This window comes from Ambystoma mexicanum, chromosome 8, assembly GCF_040938575.1.
Source record: "Ambystoma mexicanum isolate Mex_15411 chromosome 8, UKY_AmexF1_1, whole genome shotgun sequence".
Lineage (NCBI taxonomy): Eukaryota > Metazoa > Chordata > Amphibia > Caudata > Ambystomatidae > Ambystoma > Ambystoma mexicanum.
In genome coordinates, this window is record NC_090929.1 from 111,314,433 (window position 1) to 111,336,691 (window position 22,259).

A 22,259-nucleotide genomic window follows, 5' to 3' on the forward strand; every position below is an offset into this window, starting at 1 on the left:
AAATGTCTTCTGCTTGTGCCCAAGTTTAAGCTAAAAACAGGGTTGGGTAGATCCTTTCTCGTGCTGGCTCCCAAACTGTGGAACAGCGTCCCTGAATCACTTAGGTCCGAAGCCAGTCTCCCAGTCTTCAGGAAGAGGCTGAAGACATACCTCTTTAGATAAGAATCCGTGGGCGCAGGTCCTAGTTAGAGTTCGTGTCGCTTATTAGTTAGCTGTACCGTTTGTTCGTCCCTTACGTGTTGTCTGTCTTTGGTCTTGCAGGAGCAGTGTTTTATGTACAAGCGCCCTGATGCCTGTGGGCTATCGGCGCTATATAAAAACTAAATACATACATACATACATACAATAAGGCGAAAGGTTTATCAAGCCAAACGCTGGAAATACAAATAAATAAGTGACCTTAACGTAGCATCCCAACAGCAAAGCTATCTTGCATTTTCCCCTCTCTCCTGACTAACCTCAACCACTCCCTTTCTTTCGGATTTGCCAGAGCGCCTAGAGACCATGCAAATGACAGCAGAGCCTAGTATAAAGCCACATAATCTACTTGAAGCAAGTTAGCCAAACCTGAGCAAGCATGTTTTAATGAGGGAAGTAACGAAAAGACTTAGCCTTAACAATCCAAATAAATGAAAATGCGCTATTCAAAAAAAGGGGGAAGCAATTTTGGTGAAATAAGCATTGAAAGGAAACTAGATTGGTGCACCCCCAACCCTTACATGCTGAGAAGCCAGGGTTACGTGAGGCAATGGTAGAAAATGAAAGTAAAACAGGTGCGCATGCGCTTGGTCTCCAGAAGATGGCGCTGAACGCCCTCCTTGGGCTACACCGGTGCAGAATCAAACCCGGCGGAGTGACACAGAGTAATATTGGCGGGCCAGGCGACCAATCAGAAGTCCAACTTCTGAATTCAGACAGACTTCTCCAATCGGGTTAGAGGAGGGAACTAGCGCGTTGGTGGTAGGTTGCAGGGCGCTGCACACAACAGAAGCCTCTGCTTGCAGTTTGTACTGCAGCAGCAGCAGCATCAGCCTGGGATTGAGAGGAGCTGCACAGCGGGCAGGGAGCAGCACAGGAGCAACTCCAGGTGAGTGACACGCGGGGGAGGAGGCTGCACAGGGGGAGGGGGTCACCCTGGAGCTGCACAGTGGCCAGATTCAGCTTGCAGCAGAGCAGGTCGCCGAGGGCAGCTTGCAGCATCACAGGGGCAGCTCCAGGTGAGTGTCAAGGAGGGGGGAGGGATAAGGGGGCAGTAAAGGGACATCTTTCAGGGGGCAGGTGGCAGTCTCAGCAGCACAGGGGCGGGGATCAGCCTGCAGCGGTAGAGGTGCGTTCCAGGTGAGTGATGGGGGCGGGAGGGTGGATGGATCGATGCAGTGGTACAGTGGGCAGCATCACAGGACCATCTGCAATGGAGTGGCATAAGGGCAAGGGGCAGCACACGGAGAGGGGGCGTATTATTGTAGGAGAGCAGCACGAAGCTGCAGCACTGAGGGCAGGGAGCAGCTCTAGGTGAGTGGTTCGTGGGGCCTGGGGGGATACACCGGGGTAAGGAGAAGCATGCAGCAGCTTAGTGGCAGCTGCATGTTCCTCGCAGAGGGAGGTGCAGCACCGTGGCAGACAGCAGCCTGCAGCTGCACAAGGATGGAGAGTAGTAGCTCAGAGGTGTCTGGAGCATATTGCAGGACACAAGGGGCAGCTAACAGCTCAGAGGCGGGGAGCAGCATGCAATTGCAGTCCGTGGCATGGGGGCACAGAGCAGTGTGCGGCAGCCCGTGGCACCGCTGGGGGGCAGAGTACTGCCTAGGGCAGCACAAAGACACAAGGTTGCCTGCAGCAGCACAGGAGCAGGGAGCAACAGGAAAAAGAGGCAGAGGGCAGCAGACGGGCTTAAAGCATCAACACAACCCTGGCACAAGGCAGCTTATTGCAGCATAGGGACAGGTGTAGCCACCTGCAGCACAAGCAGAGGCATAAGAAGCAACCTGCAGCAGCAGTACAGGGCCCGGGGGTAGCTTGCAGCACAACAGGGGCCAGACTACAAAGGAAGCAGAAGCACACAGAGCAGACTACTGCAGCAACAGGCAGCTCAGTCAACCAGTAGCACCAGTGCAGAAGCTCTCTGAGAGCAGGCTGCGTCAGCACAGGGGCAGAGGAACAGGCTTCTCGATCAGCCAAGTGCCAGGGGGCAGCTCCCAGCAGCAGCAGGGACCGGAGGGCAGGCCTCCGCCGCAAAGGAGCAGGCAGCAGCTGCAGAGGCAGCCTGCATCCACAGCACAGGAGGGCTGATAGCAGTCTGCAACAGTACAGGGATTGTCTAAATATGTACCCACCGCCAGGACTCCTGATTAAAAGTACTATCACCACCGAGGTAGGGGGCAGCCTTCACTAGAAAAGGGACCGGGTGTAGTTTGCAGCAGTACTAATATCGAGGTAGAAATCAAAGTTTGCAGCACTACAGGGGCCACTTGGAGCAGCCCCAAGAATCAGGGGGAGCTGGGGGGTCCGGGGGCAGTCTGCAGCAGCAGAGAGGATGAGTAGCCTGCCCCAGCACAGGGGCAGTTCCGGATGATTGACTCCAGGGAGGGGATTGTCTGTTTTAGCCTGACCATGGAGAGGGGTAGGGGGCACCTCGCAGAAGCTCAATTTAGAAGAAGATAGCAGGCAGCTCCAATCGAATGGCACAGGAGGAGGACCACCAGTCTGCCTGTCTCCAAGCGCCTGTCTAGGAGATGTCTAGGGCTGTGTGGGTGTCATCGGGGCTGCCCAGTGGTCTGAGAACACGTTAATTTCGCTGGAAGCGGCGCATGTGGTCAGCGAGCAGCCTAGCGTTTAGAGACCTGCAGGGAGAGCTGATGTGGAGTCTTGCAAGCGGCGAGTTGCCATGGCTAGACTGGCGTTACTTCCATATACCTGGAGGAAGCAGCCCTGTCTTGGAGGCCATGCTGCGAGCAGCCTTGGAAGAGCAGCGGAGGGCACCAGCAGCTTAGAGACCTGCTGCAGACAGAGCTTATGAGGAGTCTTGCAAGTGGCGAGTTGCCATGGCTAGACTGGCGTTACTTCCATTTACCCGGAGGAAGCTGCCCTGTCTGGGAGGCCATGCTTCATCGTGCATTACTAAAACACCCTCTTATTGGAAAGCACAGCTGCCTGCACGCACCTTTTCCAGCCATAGACTCAGGTTCTGGTACAATTGCAGTTGTATGACTCACGGATGGACTGGGTGGGGGGAGAGCAGGTCCCTATCTCTCACCCAACATGTTGTTCTTGGCCTCCTTTAGTTGAAATGTCCTCATTTTGTAGAAATGTCCTGTGTGCCTTCATTCCATTACTGTCCGACAATGACTCGTCTGTACTCTCGCATCTGTAGAACCCAAGGTGACCTTTCTGCACGACTTCTAAGTGTCTTATTTTCTTGAATGCCAAATTCTCATTTTTGTAAGACCGTCCTACATCCCTTTTTGTAATAACCAAAATGCCCATCCCTACTACCCCCCTGAGGTTCCACCATGAACACAACCAGTACCGATTATTTTTTTAATTGCAAAGCATATGTCCATGTACCCAAGGTTTCCTGGCCATGGGTACGGCCACTCCTCTGGCCGGTGACTTGCACTCCGGCTGGGATCGCGCCCCCTGTGCTGCTTCCACTCTTCGCCCCGTCATTGCTTCTTTCACGTGTAATGACCTGAACATCCATTGCTTGTCCTCGTGACAAAACCCAAAACGTGCAGCCACTGGCCAGTACTTGAATGGACTGTGTTTGTGATCCAAAGATCGTCAGTGTTTATAGTGTGCACACAAGCAGAGTTAAAAGGCTACGGCCATGTTGCATTAACAGGACCACGTGCACACCCCACAGGAAATGGATTGGGTACAGAAGGGAATTGGAGGGGAACACTGGGCGGGAATACAGAAGCATGGCAGCCCTGCACAAGACGACCGGGTGGACCTATGCCACTTTCACACCTTATAGATGGGACACATTTCATTTCATATGAAATCCAGTGCTGAATTTGGGATCCAAAAATGTTTCTCTCTTCGGGAATGTTCATACACAATGTTTCCAAAAATCACTTGATTTACTCCTTGCACCTCAGCGGCGAGTTGGAGAACAGCCTCCCGCTCCCCTCCTTTCATCATTCGTGTATTTTCCAGATGTCTACTAGCTATGATATATTTTATTTGTATCGTGCGCTCATTCACAAGTGTTTCAGAGCGTGACAAGGCAAGGGAGGACAAAACAACGATCTTTCTAGGCCCAGTGACATTGAGAACGCGTAAGTGCAGGGGAGAGGGAAGTGCAAGGAAGAGGGGAGGAGTGGAAAGTGCTGAGCAAGGGATAAAACAACAACTGGTAGTGCAGCCAACAAGGTAGCAAGTGCAAGGTTAAAGCGCAGACAAGAGGTGTCTGGTAAGGGGACTGTAGGGTTACAGATACAGACTCAAGTGCAAGGGTTGCCAGGAGGCAGTGCGGGTGTGTGGCCACCAGGTGCCCTGTGCCGAAGCAGACAGATCAACAGGGGAGAGGCGGAGTGAAGGCAAGTTTCAGATTTCAAGTTTTTCTGTAGCTCTATGCAGGAGGATGCCTTGCCCGAATTAAAAAACATTTTTTTTTTTAATGCCATCTGTTTTCCTTTTCTCTAGGGGCTTTGCTGTGGAAATAGCAATTAAAGTAACCTCGTCTGCACCGGTAACGCAAAACAAAGGTAAGATTGTAATGCAGACCTGCAGCTTCAAATCACACCATCAATTCAAGGACGCATTTATTGACCATGTATTGTGTTATCAGCACAGAGCCCTGCTAGAAAACCAAAATGTAGCGAGATGGCATCAGAGCCTACTTCCACACCATGTTTCCATCTCATCTCCCGCAGGGTGTGCTTTAGGAAGGAGTGTCTTCTTACTGTGGAAGTGCATGGAATGTTGGTGCCAAGGTGCGTGCTATATACGGTACACATTGTATGTATTTCCACCAAGACACACGTAATATTGGGAATCCTGCGCAGTAATCCTTCTGTCATGTAACGGGTTCATGAAGGAAGGGACACTGCGGCAATTGACTAGGGTTGCACACATCTCCAGTATTCTGGAAGCATCCATTGGCGAATATCCGCTTAGATGGGCAGTTAGAATATTAAGAGATCACTTTAAGAACATGCGGCTATGCGGAGCGCGGGTGCGCAACTCGCACTGAAATCAATCCCCAAATGCCTTCAAATATCTCAGTTCTGTTGGTATTTCCCAAAAGCATCCGCTCAATGGACCCCGTCTTTGGATCATAGAACCCATGGCCATGGGCGCTTCTGTGTTCCCAGAATTTTCCGGAATCTGGCATGCTCTAAATGTTCAATCTGTCTGTGGACCCCCAACTTTCTGTTGGATACGTTTCTGCTGACTTTTCAATTAAGTGTATGCTTGAAAGGGTAAAATCAAAATTGCAGTTGTGATTTTGTTATCTTGATTGCACACCGGAATAGAGTCCTAGGCTTCACCTAGCAACTCTCTTCCCCTCACAACCACTCGCTCCAAACTCAAGGGCCACGGAGACGGGCATTTTGCGTTGCTATCCCCCCAAGCGGCTTGGTCTTCTCCCTACTACCATGAGCATTCCCCACACTCCTGCTTCAGAAAAGTCTAAAAAGACCTTTTCCTTCACCAAATTCCTCTCAGCAGAACACTTCCCCCCCCCCCCCCGGCCCCCAGGCAGTGAACAAGTGAAGAGACAATGCAGGTTATGCACGGTCACCCATTTTCTTTGGCGGCCGTACTTCATTGTGACAATTGACGTCACGTCGATGAATTCACAACAAAACTGTCGGCAGCTACTTGCTCTCTTGTGAATTTTTGGGTGGTCATTTTGTTTAGACCAGACATTTGGTCAGACAACCTTGGTGTGGTGGGTTTGGTGCTACAAAATTTAAAGGAAATGGCTAAATTAGATTTGCACTAGAAAGAGGACTGTTGCTTTGTATTGTGTGTGTGTGTGTGTGTGTATATATATATATATATATGTTACCATCTATTTTTACCTAGTTTTGATAGGTAATGAGACAAACCATTCCCCACTAGACCTTTCCGGTACCGTTGTGTGCCTGGAATGAGCCAGTGCCCGGGCTTTGCATTCTAGTAAGCTGCAACAGCGCAGAGACACCCATATGGAAAAGTTCTTCTTAATTCCAAGTTTGATGTATATTTTAGTAACTTTTTTTTTTCTTTCCTCTATTTGGAGTTCAGTTGGCATTTTGAAGCGGAATGTTTGGTAGCTCTGTAACATTTGCACTGTGTTGGAGACCCTTTTTCATTCGTCTTTGATGCTTGCGTTGGGCTGGTTTTGTGGTACAGTGTTTTGAAAGAGTTTTGTGGGTGGAGGCCAATTTGTAGTGATGTTGACAATCGCCTACCAGTATCCCAGCGGTTCATCTCCTTTGAGACTCCATTGACCGTATTGATTCTATTTTGCTGCGGCGCCTTAATGGACGGGGGCTTAATACACTGTCCCTGTTTAGTGGAGCTGAGACCAAAAGGGGCCGTGGCCACCTTTTACATTATGCAAACCACTCCCCCTTTGGAGTCTGATGGAAGGTTTGTTTGATGTTTGTTTATTTGTATAGTGCTCCACACCCGGAGGTATCTGGGCGCATTGCAGAGTTACTTCCAAATGACAGATGTCAGAGCAAGTACGGGGGAATATAGGTGGACAATACAAAGATACTGTAAATTATCCCTATTCTTTAACAATATTATATATCACAGGGAATATAGAGCAATTTACAACGTAATTTACAACGCAGTGCATCAGGTTACATATAGGTATACACAGAGCATGACGTTCTGGACAATGAGTCAGCGCAATCGCCTAGAGACAGTTATGCATCCTGAGCGATCAGCCAATTTTTAACTTTCTTTCTGAAGCTGTGGAAAGGCTAGTCAGTCCTTAAGATGGTGGGCATAGAGTTCCATAGCTGAGCTGCCATGATAGGAAAACTGCTTCCACCTGCTTTATTGAGCTTGTATCTGGGGACCTTTAGACAGAAGGACTGTGCAGTCCTTGAGGGACGTGTTGAGATGTTTTTTTCAGAAAGATCCATAAGGTATTTAGGGGCCGCGTTATTCAGACATTTGTGTGCAAGTGAGGCTACTTTAAATTGTATCCTATCCTTGATGGATAGCCAGTTGCTGTTCCGTCTAGCCTCAAATACGTTGTCTTCTGGGAATACTTAAGGCAGTTCTTAGCGCGTTATTCTGTACGATTTGCAGTTTATTAGTGTTTTGTTTATTCAAGCCCAAGTAAAGTGCATTACAATAGTCCAGTTTCGAGCGAATGAATGCTCTTGCAAGTGTAATGCAAGTGGAAGTGTATAGCAATGGCTTGCAGCCATGAATAAGCGTGCATGTATAAGCTGTTGCTGATGCTGTGGCGTTAACTTGCCTATGTAGGTTCAAGGCTGAGTCCAGGTAAAAACCCAATGTTTTTACTTCCTTGGTCACTTTAATGTCAATGCCGTCAATGTTAAAAGACTGGAACTGATTGCTAAGTTTGTTGATTCTGGCCGGTGCTCCCATAAGCAAGAGTTCAGTCTTCTCATCATTCAGACACAGGCCAAGAGCAGCCAAGGTATCCCTAGATACTACTCTGCTGGGTCATGCTTGTGGAGACCTCCTCTAGTCAAGTGTGTTTCTTCTGCTTTAGAATGTGGATACCCAGTACATTTTCCTTAGGATTACTCCTGTATCAAGGCCGGTGGAAATGCAGTCTTTCTGTGGTTAGCTCGTTTTTGCTGTGCTTTGGGTTGCCATTTGTACTGCAGGACTAATTTTAAAAAAATCGGTATCAAGTGTTTTTCTGGGCTTTGGTGGCACAGCTATTCTTCAGAGCTGGTATTTGCTGGGAGACCAATTCGACTGATTTGTGGATTTTCTGCTTCATGAAATTTAACCATTTCCACGAGACACGATGTGTGAAAACTATCCAACATAAGATGGTTCCAGTCTTATATGATGAGCTTGCCATCATTCTCAGCTGCCCCAGATCAAATGGACCACAAGGCTGAAGAGGCCTTTAATGGAACGCATCCAAATGCATTGTTGCCTTTTTTAGTTGTGTGGATTTTTGGTAGTTCAAATAATCTTTTTTTTTTTTCAAGTGGTACCTCTTTGCTATGGCGGTCTGCATACTTTAGTCTTTAATTCATGTTCAGGATTACCTTTTTCATTTGAATGTTATCATGGAAGACGATATTTTTGGGATGGTGCCGCTGAAATGCGTAGCTGACGCCACTGCAGTTCTGCAGCTTTTCCTTATTCGAGAGCTGTAACGCCGTTCCAGACTATTCCGCCGACATTTTGCAAGGTTTAACAGTCACCTTCATAGATGTTTTTGCCTCAGGTTATTCATTTCCCCCTTGATGGAACATATATGAATAAAAGCTGTTACCGTGTATGGCTGACTTCCCATGCGCTGTTATTGAAGAGCTGCCCAATGAAACGGAAGGCATTGTGTAGCTTGCCGGTAAAGCCTTCCTTCGAATAGACTGTAGAACTGCAGGGTAGTGTTCGATATTGCATACTGTACAGATCATGAGCAAATGTCCTTACACTAATTCTGTGTCACCGCTCTGCGTCCTCTGTTTGCTTCACAACTTCGGGGGTACCATAAGGTGGGCTTAGTATAGATTATCTGTTGTATAAAAAGCAATACAGCATGATTCCTTTTAAATATACTCGCCAAACGTTATCCTGAGTAAATTCCAATTGACCACTTTGGAAGATTTCTTGCTGAATTAGCTGTTTGAGTAGTTCTACAGCCACTTTTGAAATAGAGTACATAGGACCAGAGAAATGAGCAAGGGCATTCTACCAATAAATGAGAATCGCACCAAGTCAATTTCATGTATGCCACTGGATATCAATACAGAATTTGTTTGTTCTGTTATTGAGATCGTTTGATTCCAGCTTTTGTTGTTGTTCTTTTCTACAATGTACTGTTATTCACTGCAGTCATCATACATTAGTGTACAGATGGCGTCATCACCCTAGTTTATAGATGTTTAAGATGCTAATAGTGACACCTGAGCAAGAATTTATTTTTGTATTGCTGTCCTCGCTCTGCCTTCATTTTCTGCTGTTTTGTGTTAGAACTATCCCGATCTACTTTTTTTAACACCTTTTAAAAAAAAAAAAGGTATATTAAAAAGATAAGCTGACTGTTGCATCGCCGTTTCTCCAAACTAGTGTGGCATGCAAGCTTATATTGGCAGTGATCTACCTACAAGGCCTACACAGTTCTTCTCTTCCAATGACAGTGTTGCCTGCTTTAAGCACAGCGTTGTCCATTTGCCACATCACCGCTGGAAAGTAAGGTTCTTTTCTCAAAAAGCAAACCTCACCATATCAAATGATGGGCACCCGTCAGTACATTGCCATATCTTGCAGTTGGTTCAGGTAATGCCTTATCGTTGGTACCATTTGATAATAAACTCAGTGTTTTTTTTTCTTTTTTTCTTTTCCTGAAATCTTACCACCTGATTGCTGGAAGCATTTGGTAGTGTGCAGCAGTCTTGTGTGGTAGTATTTTAGTTGCAGATGCATTCTGAATGGGGTTGGGGTTTAGTGCAGTCTTTGATCTGTGGCCTACAAGTCATTTGATCTCCGACATCAAACCGGGGATTTTCGTACGCCTTCTTACCAGCTGAAAGCTTGGATGGACAGCAGTCTCGTGCAAGATTTTTGGTGGTTCTCTTGTGATCTCAAGTGATTCTTCTATAAATTGTGACGCTCCACCCCTCACTGCGCTTTGCGATCTACCACTTCAGCATATGATGGCCAGAACCCTCTTTTGGTGGACACGTATACTGTTTTTATGATCGCTGGCAAAATATAAGGAGTAAAATAGTTTATTAGGATTAATGAAACGTGTTAAAAAAACATTATTTTGGTGAAAATGCTAAATGAAATCTTTTACGAACATGAACTAAAACATGGCTATTTCTTTAGTCTAGAATGTTTTTTTTAAATGTATAGAGGGAGACCAATATATAAAGGTACAGTGAATCCATATGGTTGGAAAGTGTAGGTACTTCTGCTCATCTACATATATTAAAGTGCACATGTAGATAGAATATGTGGTCTTCCTAAGGCAGGCGTCCCCGACATTTTGTGCGCAGCGAGCAAATCTTTGCGTATCAAATTAATTGGTGAGCAACTTCCAATCTTCTACTGAACATATCAGCGTTCAGTTGCTGGAAAAATTATTTCATTACAAGTTAGAAATGTAATAAACTTAAGACTTCTAATAGGACATTTTTAATTTGCAGTACTTAACAGTTATCTAGACCACAGGCAATTCGAGTAAATGACATTTGCAAGGCCTTTTAAACGTCATTTGATATTAAGTGATTGTTTTGCAGGAAATGTTAAGGAAATTGAGTGCTCAGCAGGACATGTTTAGACACATAGGACCGGCCAAGTTGCTGAAAGATATAGGAATAAGTAAACAATACCATTACCAGGGGCTTCAGGATCTCAGGCAAAACATGTTAAAGTAATTGGTGCAAATGTTTGGACTGTAAAATTGGATACAAATAGAGCACTGATTTTCAGGTGTACTTCGTGCTTCTGCCCGGAATTTTCCGGAATCTTTGTAGCAAAAGTTGCATGTCTCGGCATACACGAAAAGTAATACCGTTCCTCAGTCAACGTGGACTGTTTTGTTCTTCAGGAATGTTATGACATTTTGCACTTCTAATTGAACACATAGTGATCACTATCCTTGAGTTAATTTTCCAATGGCCCTGGGTAGGAATCATGAAGATATCTAACAAGCAGCAGGACTGGTTGGCAATGCCTAAGCTGAACAAGGAGGCTTTGGAAAGAATTACTAATTTACAAGAAATTAAAAGATATTCTCTTAAAACTGTTAGGAGTTCAGAGGCCACAAAGGAGAGTGTCTGTTTGGTTGAGTCTTTGAAACTATCCTGCACACAGCTATTGGCAAACGGCAGCCCTCAGTTCAGCAGTTCCAGGTTATAGGAGGGGATGCCCCATGCTTCGATGCAGAATATCTAATTGCAAATTGAACCGTGATTTACTGAGTGGTGTGTACACGACTGTCCAGATTAATCGTTTCAATGGGGCATGTGAAAATTGCTAAAAAGAGAAAAAAGATTATTGAAAAACAATGGGAACCTTTAGAGAGGGATGTGTTTTCCAATGACGCCAAATAGTTATATGTTTAATGCAATTGTTGAGGCAGGCCTTATGTCCTCACCTTGGATAGGTAGTCCTTGGGCTACCTACCACCCACAGTTATATGCCAATTTCCTTGCTCGAAATTGCCAGTTAGATATTCTCCAAATGTTTGTTGCTCAGACTGTCAGAGTAACAATATATTCAAGCCCGCCCAATCAGGTTTCAGGGGAGGGCTTATTACAGTAGACCCCTGCCTCACTCTGAGCACATCACGGAGAAATACGATTGGTTGAGTCATACCGGTGAGATTACATGTTAGGCTTTCCAGACCACTTTACTGGGGTTGTTGGAGGTTGCCTCCTACGCATTCTTTTGCTACGTAATGGGAAATATTGTATTTGTAAGCATCTGGGGCCTGTTACATTGGTGAAAAGTTGTTAGGAATAAGAATAACATTTTTCTGAAGGATTTGGAGCCTCTTTTCTCTGCCCATAACAGAATTTACACAACTCTGTGACAAACATTGGTCATAACTTTGAGCATTTGACCGCCACTTCATAGAGGAGTGTGGTGGCGTTAACTAGGTATTTGGAAATAGTTTGTTAATTTAAATGTTTTTAACAGTAACGCAATTGAATTTGAATAAAGGGCAAATGAATTATGAAAGATGTGGCATGCATTTGCCTTATCTGCCTGTTATCCACGTGTCAGATGGGCAGAGTGTCAAACGATGATACATTTTCCACATGGACACTATGTAAAAATAAATATAGGTGACACTAAAAGTAATTTTTCTGATAAATATAATGCATGGTGGCATCAAATGCGGACCTAACTTGTACAAAAAGCAGTGCATGCATATTAGTTAATAAAGGAAAGTAGGACATGCATGCCACTTATTTTTTCCATTATGCTCCTCCCAGGTGCACGAAGGAAGAGTTTTCCCCAGGCCACAAACCTGGGAACCTGGTTCATTTATTGTGCTTATTAATACATTAGTCAGCTGGGCAAAGTATCTGAAGATGACAGGGTTTTAACAATGATACTGGTATAATAAGAAAGGACATTTGCTGAAAAATAATTAGCTTGCTGGCAACAAACTCAAATCTTGCAGCTGAAAGACTAAGCGAACTGGACCCACAGCAGGCTCATTGTCAAATATTCTCTCACAGTCCAGGACTCTGTCCTGGCTACACTGCTGAGGTCTTATCCCTTTAGCACCTCTTTCTAGGCCTCCACACCATGGCCCAGAGCAGCTGGCGAGCAACTATTTAGGGTGCCACGAGCAACATGTTGCTCCCGAGCTACACGTTGGGGGGGTAACTGCCCTAAGGCATTCATATTGGAGCAAAACAACTGTAAAACAGCCTCAACAGAACTGGTGTACCAAAATTCACATATTAGCACTTTTAGGCCTTTTCTGCACAGAGGCTATATTGGAGTCACTTTAATGGGAGGATCTTGTCTAACTAGGCACGTGCAGCCTGGGAACGCTTCCCTGTCATAGAATAAACCCATTTGGCAGAGGTCCAAGTTCTTCCCTCCACCACTTGCTGCCCCATCTCAGTACATGGCGCTTTAAATTTGCGAGTGATCTCTCATTTCCCATGACAAGAGGCAAGGCAGGGTAGGCTAGACATATCTAATCTACGTTAGAAACTCTGCGATGTTCAGAAATAGAACATTTAATAACGCCCCATTATAGATGTCTCAGCTGGGAAAGAGACTTACCCACACCGATACTGGGGCTGGGCAATGGCTAGAAACCCTGGATGTCTGTCCGATTAGACTTTGTTCTTTGGTGCAGCTGTGTAATAGACTGGTCACATATTATTCCAAGGCCGTCGAAGATCTTGACCATCGCAGCAGGTTGATGATCTATCCTAAGCATAGAGGCCAGAGAGATTCCGGGTTCGAAATCAAGATTGGATAAGCAGGAGCTTAAAGTAGCTCTTGGGTATCCAGCATTAACCAGGGACCAGGGCTACCACTTGCGAATGAGGGACTAGTACATAGTGGAATGAGGGGCTAGTACATAGTGTTCCATATAAGAAACATATCATTTTGTCCATTATTTGTGACCCCGTATTCTTTAAATGTTATATACACATGTCCTAATGCATATTTTTAGATTGACCCAAATGCACAGTTAAATTCGCATAGGTGTGCTTGTTTGGCATCCATTGGCCTGGGGAGCCGAAAGTAGCTCCTGGTAGCTGTTGGTGCCAAGCTAACCAGACTCTTCTAGGCTACAAGCGGGAGCTAAATAGCTCCCAGCTCCCCTCAGTTTCGAATCCTGGGGATTTACTTCCTTTCACAAAGAGCATTTTGGGAAACCGTATATCCGGAGACCTGTATTACATCGTAATTTTCTAATATTTTTCCATCCATTTTGAATATTGGTGACTATAGCCCTGTGGTCCCGATAGACGAGAAACATATGTGGGTTTGCCTTCAAAGCCGTGTTAAGTGGCATTGGTGCCAATATGGCCCTTTAAGCTAGTCTTCGAGTTATCAGTAGACCATCAAGGAGCCATTATTGAAGCATTATCAGAATGACGTATCTGAACTGCTTCTAAGGGAATGCCAGAGTTTCTGTTTATCTATGGACTCAATTGTAAATATCAGATCGATAAAGCTATTGAAAGACTATATTGCTAGAACTCCACATACTTGGAGAGATTTCCGTTTAAGCACAAGCCAAATCCGATGGTGCCATAAGGTCAGAATTTGCTTGCAGGATTGAAACCTAGAATCCCAAATGATATTTGCGCATGTATGCGTGCACTCTTGGCTCGTGGGCAGAGCTTGCAAGTGTATGTGGATAGCATTTGATGAGAGGTTTATGCAGCATTTAAGTATAATGTGACAGACCGCATTCGAAGACAGCCGCTTGGCGCTTCGGATCACGGCCAGTGTTCTATCAGGAGTGGGGATAATTTGCTGGAGCGACGGACAATAATTCGAATTTCATCAGGCTTCCTACCGCCGGCCTTTGGTCATCGCTTAATTATGGCTACAAGCAGAATGTAAACATTTGATCCAGTTTGTGGCTGCCATTTGATTGCAAGGGCGAAGGCAATCAGTGTTTGATGTTGCTTGCGGACCGTGAAGGATCCTGGGCAATGTCTTATAGTTGGGGGGTTTTATCAAATAGTAGGCACTGATTGAAGCGGGGGCAGTGTTTGATCACGGATTTGGGTATCGTTTGATTGCAGGTCATGCGTTGAATGATGGATGACCAGACCAGGCAGCGGTTCATTTAGAGGAAAGCCTACCTGGACTGCACGCATTGTACTTCCCCCTTCAGGGCCGATGGTGGTTGCATTTTGTGCTTCTCTCCCATTTGCAGCATGCTTGGAACCCCTGCCACAGGGAGCATTCACTTCCCTGTGGTTCAATACAATATACACCGCCTCTCCCACAGATCAGCATATTTTCCAGCGGTAGTGAAATTGGTTTGGCGTGTAGATTTTTGGCTCCTCTCTGTACTTCCCTCTCTCCCTCCCTGCCTCCCTCCCCCACCCCCCACGCCCCCCCACTACCCCCGTTTTACTTCTTCTCTCACCCTTCTGTGCCACTTTGTTTTCTCTTGGCACTGTCTTCGCTGACAGCCCTAGGCTCTGCAGTCCCATGATGAACCTATTGAGATTGGATTTGGGGTTTGGGGGGGGCACTATTCATTCCCCTAGCCAAACAAGCTGAAAAGATGTGGTCGAGGCGGGTAAGATTTAAAGCTTAAGCTTTATTTTAATAGCAGGCCCGCAGGGAGCACACTTCAATACATGGCTCCGCCAACCGTCACTCGCGTCTCGCCACGCGCCCGCAATGGAATCCTACGTGAGGCATGTTGCGGAGCCACGAGTGACGGCAAGCGCGAGCTCTGTTATGAACACATCTCTACATATCTCCCCCCCTTAAAACAAATAACGTAATAACAAAAAAACATTTGTGAAAACACTCTAATTATTTTTCCCAACAAAAAAAAATATCAAACATTTAGTTGCAATGCAACAAGAAAACAAATGTATTTAAACAATGCTAAAACGTCTATTATGTAAATACCTTGATTAACAGAAATTCCAAGAATATCAATTACAAGATATAGTTCAACCAAGATATTCTCTCATCCAACCTGGTTTTTTAACCATTCTTCCTTTTGAAGTAATAACCTCACTTCCCTCACACATCGGCTCCAGATCATAACCAACAATATCTTTTGACTTTTCAAACATCCCACTCTGACCCCTGAGTTCTTCATTCATTCTGCTCTGGCAATCTACGTCATGATCCTCAGGTTGATATATCTCATTAGCTTTTGCTAGTCTTCCCTTTGACCAAACTTCACCTCCTTCTAGAATAACAACACCATTTCTTACAGCAGAAATAATTTTAGGTCCTATAAATTTGCTTTCAGTACATTTTTCCACAACCCTAGGATTTTTAATGTATACCTCTTCACCTACATACCATTCACGCTCCTTTACTTTCTTCCTGTCATCAAAATGTTCTTTGTTCCTCACTTGACCTTCCCTTATTAACTTCATAATCTCTTCTCTATCAATCACAACCGACTTTGCCAAACCAAGCCAACCTGGACACAACTTAGTCCCTGGTTCTCTCCCTTTGAGAGAAACAAAAGGTGCAACCCCAGTAATAGAATGTGGAGTGGTTACATAACTCCACGTCACATGCTTTAACACCTCTCTCCATGGTTGCCCCTTGTTCAAAGCTAATTGAATACCGCCCTTAAGGTACCTATTTACTCTCTCAACCAGTCCATTAGCTCTGGGATTGTATAACGCAGTTCTTGTGTGTGTTATACCATAACTAGATAGAAAATTCTTCATTTTCACTGAAACAAATTGCACACCATTGTCCGTTACCAGTTCGGATGGAACACCTTCTCTCATAAAGATATTTTCCAAAAATGTGATTAACTCATTTGCTGTCACATCTCTCACTGACTCCCACTCTATCCATTTAGAATGGAAATCTACCAATACTAGCAAGTATTTACCACCCTCTCCCAAACCTGCAATGGGGCCCATAATATCAACAGCCAGTTTCACCCAAGGCTGACTGGGAACAGTATTAGGGATCATTGGAGTTTCACAAACCACTTTACTCTTATCACAGGATTGACACATTGCACAATGTTTTACCTTCATTTCTGCCATTTTGTCTAAACCTGGCCACCAATAGCTTTGCCTCAACTTCCTCTTCATTGCTCCCTCTCCCGGATGACCTTGGTGAGCCAAGTCTATCAATAACTTCCTAATACCCTCTGGTGGTATACAATGTTTTCCCCTCCACAACTTATCATCCATCCAATACAACTCATCTTTAATGTCCCACCATATGTGGAAATTTCTGTCTAACCTTTTTTTTTCTGGCCATCCTTCCATAGTCCATGTCTTCACCATTTCCAAGTTCTCATCTTTCTGCCCTTCTCGCAACCATACATCACGCATAACCGCCTGCTCAACCTCGGCTACAACTGCCTCATCCAACATCTCCTCTTTCATACCCTTCTCAATCTCTCTTTCTTCTTTCCCTGGTAACCTAGACAAATAGTCCGCTACGACGTTCTTCTTCCCGGGCAAGAAACTCACTTCAAAATTAAACAATTGCAGCCCCAATCCCCATCTGTTAATCCTGGGTGAGCCCATCGCCCATCTTGCACTCTCAAAAAGCTGGACCATAGGCTTGTGGTCAGACCTCACTACAAACTTTCTACCCCACAAGAAAAATTTAAAATGGTGAACCGCCCAGAACATAGCCAGCGTTTCTCTTTCAATAACTGAATATTTTGTTTCAGCCCCCCTCAGTGGTCGTGAAGCAAATGCAATCACTCTCTCCACATTATCCTTGTTAAACCGTAAAAGAGTTGCACCCAATCCTATACCACTAGCGTCCACAACCAACACACACTTGTCATGGACCACAAACCTCCCAATTGACGGTGCCTTCACTATTGCCTCTTTAATATCTTTAAATGCCTTTTCACACTCTTTGCACCACAAAAATGTTGCCCCCTTGCCCAGGAGTAACCTCAATGGCGTAGATAAGCTTGCGAAGTTCTCAACAAATTTGTGATAATACTCAGCAAGGCCAAGGAACGATCTCACCTGCTCCTTTTTCTCGGGTCTAGGCGCATTCTTGATTGACTCTACCAAACTCTTTCTAGGTCTCACACCACCACCGTCTACTACATGTCCCAAGAACTCTACACTCTTCACTTTTATCTTACATTTACTCCTCTTTACTGTCAATCCTGCTTCATCCAGTCTCTCCAATACCCTCGCAAAAATCACATCATGTTCATCTTCCGAGCCAGCATAGACAAGAATGTCATCCTGAAAAACCACTACATTTTGTACACCCTCTAACACAGTTTCCATTACTCTCTGGAAAACAGCGGCTGCAGACGCCAGGCCAAAAGGCATTCTGCAATATTTAAATGTACCCAAAGGAGTCACAAATGCTGTTAAAATTTGACTCTCCTTCAGCAAAGGTACCTGATGATACGCTTGTGACAAATCTACCACAGAAAACACCGTTGCACCCTCAAGCGTGGACAATTTTTCCCCAATATTTGGAAGAGGGTGTTTATCAACCAAAATATTTCTTTTTAAGTCCCTTAAGTCCACACATAGCCTGATGTCACCATTTGACTTAGCTGCTACCACCACCGGTGAAAGCCACTCAGAGCTCTCCACTCTTTCAATGATACCACCCTGTAGCAGTTTTTGTAATTCTAGCTTTACCTTATCATACAAATTGTGTGGGATGGGGTCTAACTTTGTGCACTTTGGGTACTGCACCTTTCTTTAGTACAATACTGTGCTCAAACTCTTTCAATACCCCCAAATCTTCTGTAAACACCCTAGGATACTTCTTCTCCCAAACATCTTTCACTTCTGCCACCGTCACAGGACACTCTGCATTAGCCTGGATTCTTATACCCAACTTCCTTTGTTCTGCCCACCCTAACAAGGATGAACCTTCATGTGTAACATACACATCTGCATCGCAACTGCGCCCTTTGTATTTAATGGACGCACAAAACTTTCCAAGAACCTTGATCTTAATGTTTCCATAAGCATACGGCTCAATATCATGCTCGCTAAGCTGTTCCACTTTCCCTTGTACACATCCTTCATACGTCTTCTTCGATATAAGAGTCCACGGTGAACAACTGTCAACTTTCATTGTTACCACTCTGCCCTGGACCAAAAAAACATCTGTAGGACCTCTCCCCTCTGGGTATAATTCGGCAATTTCCAAAACGTGCCTTCCCTGAAGTGGTGCACCACGATTTTCCTCTTGTTCCGGATTACTCATCTCCACACTGTTAACTTGACCTGACTCCTTGCAAACCCTTGCAAAATGACCTCTCTTTTTACACTTTAAACAGTTAATGTTCCTGGCCGGACAGAAAACACTTGAGGCTATATGCCGATTACTGCCACATTTAAAACATTTGATTTCCTTGAAAAGCGTTGGTTTCCTTGGAGTAGGACCTCTAACTGCAGCAACTTCACTCCCGTACTTGCCCGCCTTCATATTTGATATATATTTGGTCGTCTGTTCCATACTTCGTGCCAACTCTACCGCCGCCTCTAGTGGAAGATCTCTGGATAGCAACCTCTCCTGTATCCTTTCACTATTAGTACAACGTACTAATTGATCCCTTATTAATGAGTCAGCAAGGTTACCAAAATCACATGAATGACTGAGAGTTCTCAACGCAGCTATGAAATTCTCAACTGGTTCTTGCGGTTCCTGACCCCTCTTAAAGAACTTATGTCTCTCAAACGTGACATTTTTCCTGGGTTTAAAATGAGTTTCAAGTTTCTTTTCCGCTGTGCCATAAGGGTCAGCCTCCCCTTGGCCCTCTTGAGCTGGTTCTGGTAACCCATCGTACACACTGCGCCCCTCCGCGCCCAAATTGTGTAGAAGGATGGCTTCCTTCCTTGCAGATGAAAATTTGTCTCCACCTATTGCGATGAGATAGGTATCAAACAGCCTTTTCCATCTGTCCCATCTTATATTGGGTGTGCCTGCTTCCGGAAGGAAAAGTGGAGGTGCTGCCATACTTGCCGCAGCCATAGTGCCCCTGTTCTTTGAGATTAAGCTTGAATCAGAAACAGTGCCCCGGTTTTAACTGTACTCTTGTTAACAGTGGTCTTTTACCCAATTGTAAAATAGTGCTCTCCAGCGTTTAATTCCAGTCACCAGATCCCACAAGAGTATATTTACTCCAAATACTCAGATCTGTTACACTCCAACCGCTCCTTGGAGTCAAAACACTGCCTTTGCCCAAAAAACAAAAGATCACCACACACTGTGCCCCAATGCTAGCAGGATTCCGGTCCAAACGCTTGTTTCCTTTTTATTTTTTATTTTTTTTTTTTTTTCTTCTGAGCACTTACTAGCAGCAATACGGTAACTGAGATGTCCAGGAACAGCGATAAGAAAGGGCCGCTCTCTGAGTGCCAAATCCTCCAATTTGATTTGCGCTGCTTCCAAACCCCTCCCTCCTGCCTTCCTCCTCACCTCTGCACGTAACGTCCTGAAGGGAGGGGCAGGACCGACACACAGCAGTGCGAAGAAATATGTGTGGAGCTCCTCGCCAGGGAACACTGGCCTCGTCAACCCAGACAAACCTCCCCGCAATCCTTATCAGATGAAGGCAGGGTCGCGACACGGCCACGGAGCACTACGAAGGAGCCACGAAACAAAACACGAGCGATACCGCTGACATCCTTTCCCCCGCGGGCCTGCCTATCCCATCCTCGTCGCCATTTGAAAAGATGTGGTCGAGGCGGGTAAGATTTAAAGCTTAAGCTTTATTTTAATAGCAGGCCCGCAGGGAGCACACTTCAATACATGGCTCCGCCAACCGTCACTCGCGTCTCGCCACGCGCCCGCAATGGAATCCTATGTGAGGCATGTTGCGGAGCCACGAGTGACGGCAAGCGCGAGCTCTGTTATGAACACATCTCTACACAAGCCCCCATGTATCAAAGGGGCGCACAGCCATGCCCATTATAGCAGTACTTGCTTTTACTACTAGTGTTCTGCCACCAAGATGTGGTCTCTTCAAGAATAGTATGACCTGTTACTGGCTTCCTCCTCCTGCTCCTCCTCCTGCTCCTCCTCCCTCCACTGAAGTCAAGTCAGCATATGAGGCGCCACTCATCTGGGCTTGAACAAGCATTTACCCTTCTTCCTGCCTATCCTGTACCTCGCCAATAATTAATGTTCAGGTTCATGTACCTGCACCCACTTTACCCTCTTAGTCCACCCTTCCTTGCTCCTCTCCTCCTCGGGCTCTGTTCCGGATATCTACAGACAGGCCTGAGCACTGGGAGACGGTTCAATGTGATTTGGGTGAGGTTTTTTTTTTCTAATTTGATTTTGTCGATTTTTTTTTATTTTATTTTTTACATTTGGCTGCAAATTTATGGGGGAGGAGATCCCTGACTGCCCCATTCCTTTATTATCGCGTTTACCCACCCCATATATATTTGCGGCCACATTCTTCTAAAGAAATTAAACTAATTTGAATTCCACGAATTCTGCTGCAATGTAATCTCCCTATCCCCTGGGAGACCACCATTGTTAACTGGTCCAGTATAAAAGACCACCGATGAAGACGGTTAGCATAGGATTACGGACAAAATATAGTTGTTTGTGGGCCACATTTTGTTTGCGACACGGGCAGACTTTGATTTCCGGCTTGGGCAACAGGCAGCGGCAAGGCGCGGGCGCAAGCAGCTGTGGCCTTCCCATTGTGTAATCGATAAGCTATTTATTTTGGACTGTGGCAAAAATATCTGACCCTGAATATAGATAGCCCCCTATGTCAGCACTGTGTTGTGCGCATGTGCAGTGTTTGATTGGTGCCGGGTGTGGAGGTTACGTACCTTGATACCTTGATACACGCAGTGTGGTGTTGCAAGTGGACATTCTGGATCACAGGTCTGGGCAGCTTTTGATTGTGGGTACTTTCTGTTCTTGGTCACTCAGAGTGGCAATGTTTGATCAAGGTTGGGCTTCCCAAGGGCGCCCTCAACAAAGGAGCTTGTACAGGAGACTCATCTTGGTACAAGGTGCGGAGCCTCCTAGCAAGTTAGTAGCATTGCACATTGTGTCTTTCTTTCAGTGAGAGGCCTTGGGAATGTATTCTGTTTGGGCTGCAGATGCTGTTTCGAGACTAATTGGCCTGTGGTGGTATCGAGGTTTCTGCTACATGTGGCACGGAGGTGTTGTGAGTTTAGGAATAGTACTAAGGCAGAATATGTGTCCTTGGACAAGAGCACACAAGCTACTGTACTGTAATGCCAAGCACTGGAGCAGAACCTTTTTTCCTTTCTTCATTGGTGCCCGATTCCCGCCCAGCTGGCACATGCATGTTGGAGTAGCATTTTCCAATTGCATCGACACCTTACTTGTAATGTCTTCGAGGTTGTGTTTTTCATTCTGTACATGGCCTTATTCTAGAAGGATTCCAATTGAAACGGTCACCAAGGACAATCGGAAGCAGTTGGAGTCCATCCTCCCTCCCTCCCCCCTCCAGCAGTTACGGTGTGAATGTTCCTCGTGCTTGCACACCTTTGTACGCCTCCCCCTCCACCCACCGCTCCCTCTCGTCACACTATATTGATTTTGTGGATATCTAAGTTGATTCAGATTGCAATCACTGGTAATAAACCCACTCAAAGCACCTGCATTGAAATTGCTGTTCTCATTACCCAGGCACCACACTTCCTTTCATTACAGAAACCTGTCCGTAGTACAGAAATTCGCTTGCGCCTGCAGAAAGGTACATGCCTCATATCTGTCCTAATTCAAACTCTTAAAAGAACCCCTGCGAGTTGCTGTTCCCAGGACTGTGTTACTGGGATTTGTATTCCACATTGGCACTTGATCCACTTGAAGAGTAGTCCAAGACATAGCTGAATTCTGCCTGCGTGTAAGTTAGTGAAGATGGATAAGGCGTTCGGTGGCATTGGGCTTGTGATGACAATGTGTGTCTTCCTAAGTGCGATATCGTATAT

At 45.5% G+C, this 22,259-nt stretch overlaps 1 protein-coding gene across 4 annotated transcripts in view; it reads left to right on the top strand.

Annotated features, from left to right (window-relative positions):
• The first annotated feature begins 954 nt into the window (after nt 1–954).
• The window catches only part of SCAI (suppressor of cancer cell invasion), an 877,065-nt gene continuing 855,760 nt past the window's right edge, over nt 955–22,259 (top strand). For 2 of the 4 annotated variants that reach the window (XM_069609437.1, XM_069609436.1), the window contains exons 1-2: nt 961–1,087; nt 4,648–4,709. The gene's annotated coding sequence lies outside the window, so the exon portion shown is untranslated. Of the gene's footprint in view, nt 1,088–4,647; nt 4,710–22,259 lie in introns of all 4 variants that reach the window. The other 2 variants (XM_069609434.1, XM_069609435.1) reach the window with 2 other exon arrangements.